The sequence below is a fragment of the Mastomys coucha genome, unplaced genomic scaffold (assembly GCF_008632895.1).
Source record: "Mastomys coucha isolate ucsf_1 unplaced genomic scaffold, UCSF_Mcou_1 pScaffold12, whole genome shotgun sequence".
Classification (NCBI taxonomy): domain Eukaryota; kingdom Metazoa; phylum Chordata; class Mammalia; order Rodentia; family Muridae; genus Mastomys; species Mastomys coucha.
In genome coordinates this window covers 62,203,834-62,212,830 of record NW_022196894.1, presented here as the reverse complement: position 1 = coordinate 62,212,830, position 8,997 = coordinate 62,203,834, and the positions used below count along the sequence as shown (strand labels likewise).

General features: G+C 37.9%; 1 long non-coding RNA gene across 1 annotated transcript in view; it reads right to left on the bottom strand.

Moving 5' to 3' along the window:
* Positions 1-3,882: 3,882 nt before the first annotated feature.
* LOC116086490 overlaps positions 3,883-8,997 on the bottom strand; it is a 13,760-nt gene continuing 8,645 nt past the window's right edge. Inside the window, exon 2 of the long non-coding RNA XR_004116949.1 lies at positions 3,883-4,606. This is a non-coding gene — a long non-coding RNA (uncharacterized LOC116086490). The remainder of the gene's footprint in view (positions 4,607-8,997) is intronic.

Below are 8,997 nucleotides of genomic sequence, written 5' to 3'. Positions count from 1 at the left end.
CTGATAGGCTTGTCTCTGCTTCAAGAGTAAAACTGTTTTCTCATGAATTTATAGACTATTTCTGATTTTTAGGTCAGAGAATCAGGTTTCTTAAACTGTTCAGTAGAAACATGAAAGATATTTTTCTTAATAATTCCCAAAGTCCTTCAAAGGTAATTCTGTTTACTTTAAAATGCAGTACAATTAAAGTAACTTGTTCCATATATGTGGTCTCATATCTCTCTAATAACAGAATTCATCATGCTTAGACCTTTAACTTGCCATAAAATATCTCTAAAACCAAATTAATATTTTTGTCATGAATAAAGTGAATATTTTATAATGACTTGGCTTGGTCCTTTGAATCAATCAACTTTCTTCAATGATTTCAAAAGGAACTTATCATCGAGAGGAACATCAGCTAACATTATAATAATGTCTGGTTATTGATATGGAAGACCTTCTCCAAAGCATAGAGTTATTTAAAATCCACCTAGAGATGGTGGCATTAAAATAATAATAGTAATAATAATAATAATAATAATAATAATAATAATAATAATAATAGTAATAAAACCTTTGACCAGGGTAGAAATTATGAAAATTCCTCTTTAAGAAAAATATATAAGGGCTGGAGAAATGACTCAGCAGTTAAGAGCACTGACTGTTCATCCAGAGGTCCTGAGTTCAATATCCAGAAAACACATGGTGACTCACAACCATCTGTAATGGAATTTGATCCTCTTTTCTGATGTGCATGAAAACAGAGCACTCATATACATAAAACAAATTTTAAAAAAAGAAATAAATGTTATTATTTTTATCAAGAGGAACAACACATCATATCCAAGTAGTTTTCCTTTAAAGTTTATGTTTAATGTCAGTCCTAGTTTTTCCCATGGACAGTCCCACTTCTTCAGGAACATTAAGATCATCCTTCTGGGTTATTTGTCCTCAATATCTCCATATTAATCTTCAATTAATAATTGGATTAATATTTCTAAAATACACACATTCCATATGTATGCCAAAAATCAAACTCACAATGAATATGGTATATCATTATTACGTAGTTATGCTCTGTAGCTAAGGCTGCTACCTTGAGGTCTCCCATTTTAACACAATTAATAAAAGAAAACTACAGTCATTCCTGTCCCTCTACATGCACACAAAGTATCCCAACGTCTCTTTCCCTCCTCCACATACTGACATGATAACTATGACATTGTTATATAATAACTATATACATAAACCTACTATGGTGATAAATGTTAGGCTTGGCTGAGTCAACTCTAACCCTAGTAGAAAGGACAGGGATGTGCAAATATGTGTCAGTTTATCTTTTTGCATTTGAAGGTGAAGTAGGAAGGGAATTTCTTTCAAGAGAATGATGATTTCAGGTTTTTAAAACCTGTGGGAATAAAAATTACTTTTGGTGCTTGTTATAAATATGGGCACATCAGTCTGTGAGTTTAGGCAGGATCCCAAGCATCAGGACCTATCTTAGATGACTCCAATGAAGGTGGAGTCTGGAGCTTCAGTTCTGGACAGCAGAGCTTTAAAAGACCTCAGCAAGTTAAGCTTGGGACTGTGGCTACAGGAACCAAAAAAGAAATTAATTCACCGTTTTAGTAAAAGACCGAGTCAGAATCCAGAAAGTGACCTTACCACTACCACAAATGCAAAACTCCAGAAGCTGAGATCAAAACCAAAAACACTGTAAGTTGTTACTTGTTTGTTAACCAAGTTCAGACACTTGGTTAAAAGTAAATAAAATAAAATATACCCTATTCCCAGTGAGGATGTTGCTCAAACTCTCTAGAACAAAACACAAATTCTTTATGACACAGGATAGAGCTTTTTTTTTTACAATGGGATATTCTATAATTAAAATCTTAAAAGGCTAATTGGAGTGTCAGTTCTTCTGATAACCATTAACCTAATGCTAGGCAGCCCTCATTCCCTCAGAATAGGGTTCAAAGAATAAGGGATCGTGAGAGAAGGCAAACTCACTCAGAGACTAAAGGGCTACAGAGCATGAGTCGCGGTTCTTACTCCAATGCACGGTAAGTCTGGAATGAACGAGAACTTTGAACGTGCAGACCCTCAGTGGGAGCCCGGGAATCTGGAGAGAAGGGATTCAACAACACTGGGCTACCTCACGCTCCTGGAATCTCCATGCCTAGCAAAGCACAAGGCCTAGCAGCCTTCCCAAGCCACACGAAGGCCACCCCTGTGGGCTCTCGCCAGCCTGTCTCCTTGCAACCACCCGCCCACGTTGCTACAATCTTCTATAATCTTGGCATCGTCTAACTTAGTTATCTTTGAAAATCATAACCCCATGTACCCCAGCATTAATTCTCACTATTGATGAGCTCAGAGATGAGTTCCTCTGCATTCCAGGATTCTGGTTTTGGTTTTATCCATTAAATGGTTAAAAGAAATTTTCATTTGAAATGAGAATCCTGATCATTAAAGCAAAAACGGGAAACTTAGATTTTAGTTTACAAAGGTTAAAAGACTAGTAAATTATATAAACATATTAATTTTCAAAGAAAGTAGTATTGTCTCTCCCTCGCTCCTTCCAGTACATATATACGCTGCCGTGACTTTTAGTCTTGGTATTAATAAGAAAAGAACACTTAGAAAAATCTCATCTCTTATTATCCTCCACGGTCCTAAAGGATGCTGTCCGCTCTGGTCTGATTCCTCTCTCCAGTGCCCTTACATTGTGAACATGGCTTTTCAGCCTTTGTTATCCTCGTAAAATACCATCCACTTCCTTGCAAACATTGGCAATGTGCCCTTCAAAGCACAAATTAAATTCCACTGTTCAAAACCTACTTCCTACTGTACTTTGAGTCAGTAACACGAAACATTGTTTTCATTTCTTCCTTATCCATTTTGAATACTCCAGTTTTCTTCATGAACATTTGGTCTTCATAATAACTAAAAATTGTAATTTCAAGTTACTTAAGAGACTTGTTTTTGCTTCTTGGTAGGCTTTTGGGAAATGTGAGCTTGGCTTGCTTGCTCGCTTAGGCCTCGAACTCATAGAGATCCTCCTGCCTCTGTGTCGTCCTGCCTCTGCCATCTGAGTGTTGGGATTAAAGGCATGCATAGCCACCTGTCTGCTGCCTGCTTGCTTTTTGAGATAAAGTCTCTCTATGTAGCCCTGAATGTTCTGAAATTCGCTGTATAGACCAAACTGGCCTCAAACACACAGAAATCTACCTGCCTCTGCCTTCTCAGGGCTAAGAAAAAAGGTTTGTTCCACCACGCATGAGCCAACACACTTAGCATGTGGTTTTGTTTGGAACGTGGTCTCAAAATAAAAACCCAGTCAGTCTCAAGTAGGAGATCCTCCTGCCTGGACTTCCTGTGTGTTGGGATTGTAGGTGTTGCCTACGTCCACGTGGTCCAAGCCCACTTCAATGGCAACCTCTCTTCTAAGTAAGCCTGGCCCACTCTGCGGTATTCTAGGAACTGACTTAAACTGCTGGCTTCACTTTACATCTGTGTTTAATAAAGAAATGGATGGATGTTACTACAAGGAGGAGACTAAAAGATGACTAACGTTAGAAAAAGAGTAAGCCGGTGGTGGTGGTACACGCCTTTAATCCCAGCAATTGGGAGGTGGAGGCAGGCAGATTTCTGAGTTCGAGGCCAGCCTGGTCTACAGAGTGAGTTCCAGGACAGCCAGTGCTACACAGAGAAACCCTGTCTCAAAAAAAAAAAAAAGTAGTTTTCAGTTATTAGGAAGTAGCAATGACTTATGTGAAATTCAAAGGCCAGTAATTTTCTGGATTTTTCCATACATGATAATGAATGTCAATGTTATTTATTATTCATCACTATTATTCACTATTAATTATGTATGCAGCAATCTGTAAATACAAATTGCCTGTTCCTAAAGGTAACTTTTTTTATTCCTATCCTGAAATGTATGTAAAAAGAAAAACTAAATACATTTGGTTATCTCAAAATTAAGTTATTGACATCCAGCCCAGCTAACATGAAGCTAGTCCTCCTCATGCTGCCTTGCTGTGCCCAGTGCCCTTCCCTTCCTGGGTTTATGTTCAGATGATAGGGCGATGGTGTCTCTGCAGTAGATGACAGGGCGATGGTGTCTCTGCAGGGTGATGGTGTCTCTACAGTAGATGGTAGGGCAATGGTGTCTCTGCAGTAGATGATAGGGCGATGGTGTCTCTGCAGGGTGATGGTGTCTCTACAGTAGATGATAGGGCAATGGTGTCTCTGAAGTAGATGATAGGGCAATGGTGTCTCTGCAGTAGATGGTAGGGCGATGGTGTCTCTGCAGTAGATGGTAGGGCGATGGTGTCTCTGCAGTAGATGACAGGGCGATGGTGTCTCTGCAGTAGATGATTGATAGGGCGATGGGGTCAGAGAAAACACATGAGGCCCACAGTTACTCCCTGAACTACATGATTGTGGTTCAAGTGGTAAACAGGTGCCCAAATATAAAAACTGCCCTTCTCCTCCAGAAACATCTGTCCAATCTTGGGGAAAATATGTTTTAACAATGGTTACTAAGCCATTTTCTTCTTCTTCCACAAATGCCTTAGCTGTCCATTAGCCCTCAAACTCACGTCTTAATTGTGTGCCCCTAAAAAAATGAGAAAAAGATTAATTACAAGTTAATAATCTACTATATTTCCAGTTTCACTTATCTTTAGAGATATAAAACTGAACTCAACTGTAGCATTTTGTATTAAGCTTGATTTTCTTTTCTTTTTTAATCTGCTTTATAACTTTAAAATTTAAAGCATATCTATTTTATTTATCATACTTATATTTTAAAAACCCATGGTCATAAATGCATTGCAAACATAGGAACATCATGCCCCTAGCTTCATTAGTATTGATATCTAATTAGTATATGCAAAACATCTAAAGATTCAGGTTGGATAATTGACTTGTCTTATCTGTATTTTGTGTTGAGGAATTGCTGAAGTAAAGGTCTAAGTGTGCCACTAAGCTTATGCTAAAATTTAAGTTCATTTTCTTTATCAAAATCTTCCCATTGCTGAAAGTGTTACATTATTATAATAATTTTAATATAGATTGATAATATTATGTAAAATGTTCAAACATTAATTTGTAACAGCATTCCAAATACAAAACTATGCTTGATTTGCTGCTGCCATTAAAAACCATGATAAATAAATATATGCTCAATTTGTTTCTGCTTAGCTTAAGACAAAAAAAAAAAGTGAAATAAATAATATTCTTTAAAAATTTTCGTGCTGGGTTTCACTTAATGACTTCAAAATATCCTATAGTGTTCTACTATGAAATCTAAAGAGGGCTTGAAGATCACTCAGTTACCAAAGTGTTTGCTGCAAAAGCCTCAGAACCTGAGTTCAAATCTCAGTATTCACACAAACAGTTAGACATGGTAATACCCATTTCAAATACTTGTGCTGGTGAAGTATAAATGAGGGCTCTCAGGGGCTTTCTGGACAGAGCCTAGACAAGCCTATGATCCCCAGGTTCTGATGAGAGATTCTGTCTTGAAAAATCAAGGTTAACAGGTCCTAAGGAACTGACCTCTGGCATTCACACACATACAGGCCTGCCCATATGACTTTCGTCTCTGATCCAGTGAAAATGTAGAAGACAACAAACTCCCCATGTGTCCTGTTTTACATGTTACACACACACACACACACACACATCATATATGCCCATGCACACAGTAAACATTACTACATAAAATTGAAAAGCTTTAAAAATTAGAATAGCTCCTCCAGTGCCATGCTTGCCTGGATGCTGCTGTGCTTTCTGCCTTGATGATAATGGACTGAACCTGTAAGCCAGCCCCAACTGAATGTTGGCCTTTATAAGAGTTGCCTTGGTCATGGTGTCTCCTCACACCAATGGGAACCCTAACTAAGACATCTGTACAGGTATCCTTATGTTTGATAGAGAAAAAAAAAAATCAACCTTCCAGGTGTTGTCTTAGGGTTACTTTTGCCATCAAGAAACACCATAACTAAAGCAGCTTGAGGAAGAAAAGGTTTGTCTTACATTTCCTTATCACTGGCTATCATCAAAGGAAGTCAGGACAGGCACTCAAACTGAGCAGGAACTGATGCAGAGGCCATGAAGGTGTGCTGCTAACTGGCTTTTCCTCCGGGGCTTGCTAAACTTGCTTTCTTAGCAGGTAGGCCCCACCAACTATGAGGTGGCATTCCCTCACCAATCGTTAATTAAGAGACAGCCCTAGAGCCAGGCTTACAGTGAGATCTTGTGGGGTTTTTTTTTTTTAACCTTAATAGGGGTTCCCTCCTTTCTGATGACTTTTTAGCTTATGTTAAGTTCACATAAAAGTATCCAACACAGATGTCAATGAAAGTAGAACCTTTCCAATTGAACCTACTCCCAAGAAATTTTATTCAGGAATAGGGGATATACAGGATGAATGTTTCTTGTGCTTTTCCAACTATTTGGGGGAAGAAAAAAGGTATTTCTCACCAGCAAAGCAAGAAATGAGAATTAAGATCTAGGAAAGCTAAAGCTACACAGAGAAACCTGGTCTTAAAACAAAACAAAAACCAAAAAAAAAAAAAAAAAAAACCATACAAACAAAAAGAAATAGGATTTGGATAATTTTTTTCTCTAAAAATTATCTAACATTCAAGAAAGCTTTTTTTATTTTTTATTTTATTTGCAATTTAACTATAATGGATTTTTTAAGATTTATTTATTTTATGTACTTGAGTATACCATTGATGGGAATTGAACTCAGGATCTCTGGAAGAGCAGTCAGTGATCTTAACTACTGAGCCATCTCTCCAGCCCTAAGTATAGTGGATCTTAAATGTGGAATTTTTTTTATTGTCCTTGGTTGAAGATATAGCTCAGTTGGTAGAGTGCTCAAACAGCATGCAGGAAAGCCTGGCTTCAGTCCTCACCCCCTGGAGTGTCTGGATCAGTTCTTGGTGTGTTTTACATGTTCTAAGAAGATATAGGGAAACACTTTTAAAAATACTGTTAGTCAGGCCAAGTGAGGAGGTGCATGCCTTTAATTCCAGCACTTGAGAGGCAGAGACAGAAGGATATCTTGTAAGTTGGGAGCCAACCTGGCCTACATGGTGAGTTTCAGGATAACCAGAGCTACTTAGTGAGACCCCATCTCAAAAGCAAAAAGAAAATAAGAACAGAAACAAAGCTGTGGCTCAAAATCATAGGCTTTTCCGGCTCTGCGATCTGCTTAGTGCTTTTACCCAACACAAGCAGCAGAAATGAAATCGCCACGGTGGGCTCTTCCTTCTGCGCGTACCGTATTTTATCTCCTGTTGGTTTGGACATCACAACTTACCACTTCTACAGCTCTGTGTTCTCGTATCTTTTTCTGATTTCTAAAATATCTTTTTAACATGTTAATTCTAATTCATTTTAACCATCTCGATTTATGTTTTTTTAGTTTGTTGTATTATTTCCTAACATAATTCACAAGGACTCTCTTTCTTTTTTGACATCTTAAGAAATTTTAATATGCATGCCTAAAAACAGAATCGTAACATATGTTGAAACAACTGATGGGATCTTTAAGAGTACATATATGAATCCACCATTTAATTAGAGTTCCTCAAACTTCTTTTGGAAATAACAAGACAAAAGTCAACAAAAAGGAATAAAATGAATGCATCAGGACACAGTTGTATACAACAGAAATTAGTAGTACATAAACGGTATCTGCTGACTTCAACAATGGTTGAATAGACATTTGAAGGACTCTCTTTCTAGACATTGAATAATACTTTGCAAATTCTTTCTCCCTGCTGTTTTCTTCTCTCTCTTCTCATTTCTTCCTTTTTTCTTCTAATTCTTTCATTTATCCCATCATACATTCTTTTATTCCTTCTTTGCTCTTTCCTCTGCTGCTGCTTCTCTCACTTGACTGTAGCTCTATAAATGGCATCATTTACTTTTCCTGAGCAGTTTCTATCATCAGGTAGTGTCTTAACCCGGGTTTGTACTCCTTTACCAAACACCATGACCAAGAAAAAGTTGGGAGGAAAGAGTTTATTCAGCCATAGCTGTTCATCACCTAAGGAAGTCAGGACTGTAATTCAAGCAGGTCAGGAAGCAGGAATTGATACAGAGGCCATGGGGGATGTTACTTAATAGCTTGCCTCCCCTGGCTTACTCAGCTTGCTTTCTTATAGAAACTAAAACTACCAGACCAGGAAAAGAAAGAAAGAGAGGAAGAAAGGAAGGAAGGAAGGAAGGAAGGAAGGAAGGAAGGAAGGAAGAAAGAAAGAAAGAAAGAAAGAAAGAAAGAAAGAAAGAAAGAAAGAAAGAAAGAAAGAGAAGGAAGGAGGAAAGGAAAGGAAAGGAAAGGAAAGGAAAGGAAAGGAAAGGAAAGGAAAGGAAAGGAAAGGAAAGGAAAGGAAAGGAAAGGAAAGGAAAGGGAAAAAGAGTGCAGGTTAGTATGATCCAGTATAATCCCGTGTGAAGATATCATTTACTGCTTATTTGATGTCATTTCTTCTCGTTCATGGTACTGCTTTGTGAACTTTGTTTTGCAGCTGTGTTTCCTCCTTTCTCTATATATAAGTTTTTATAATTATCAGTAATTATACTGATAATTACTGTATTGGGGAATGTTGTTATTGCAACATGTTAGTCAGGGTTCTGTAGAGGAACAGAAATGATAGCATGAATCTAAGTACATTAAAAGTAGATTTACTGGAGTGGCTTATATGCCATGGTTCATGTAGTCCAATAATGGTTGTCTCCTGATAGAATGCCCAACTATCCAATAAGCTGTTCAGTCCATGAGGCTGGATGTCTCACCTGGTCTTCAGTGTATGTAGGAATACCAAAGAAATAGGCTCTAATAGCAGAGAAGGCATTCCTCCGCAGCAGAGTAGATGAACTTGCCAGTGAGAGTAGGGGCAAGCAGGCAAAAAGCAAATGCTACCTTCTTCCAAGTCCTTTTACATAGGCTGCCACCAAAAGGTGTGACCCAGACTTAGAGTAGGTCTT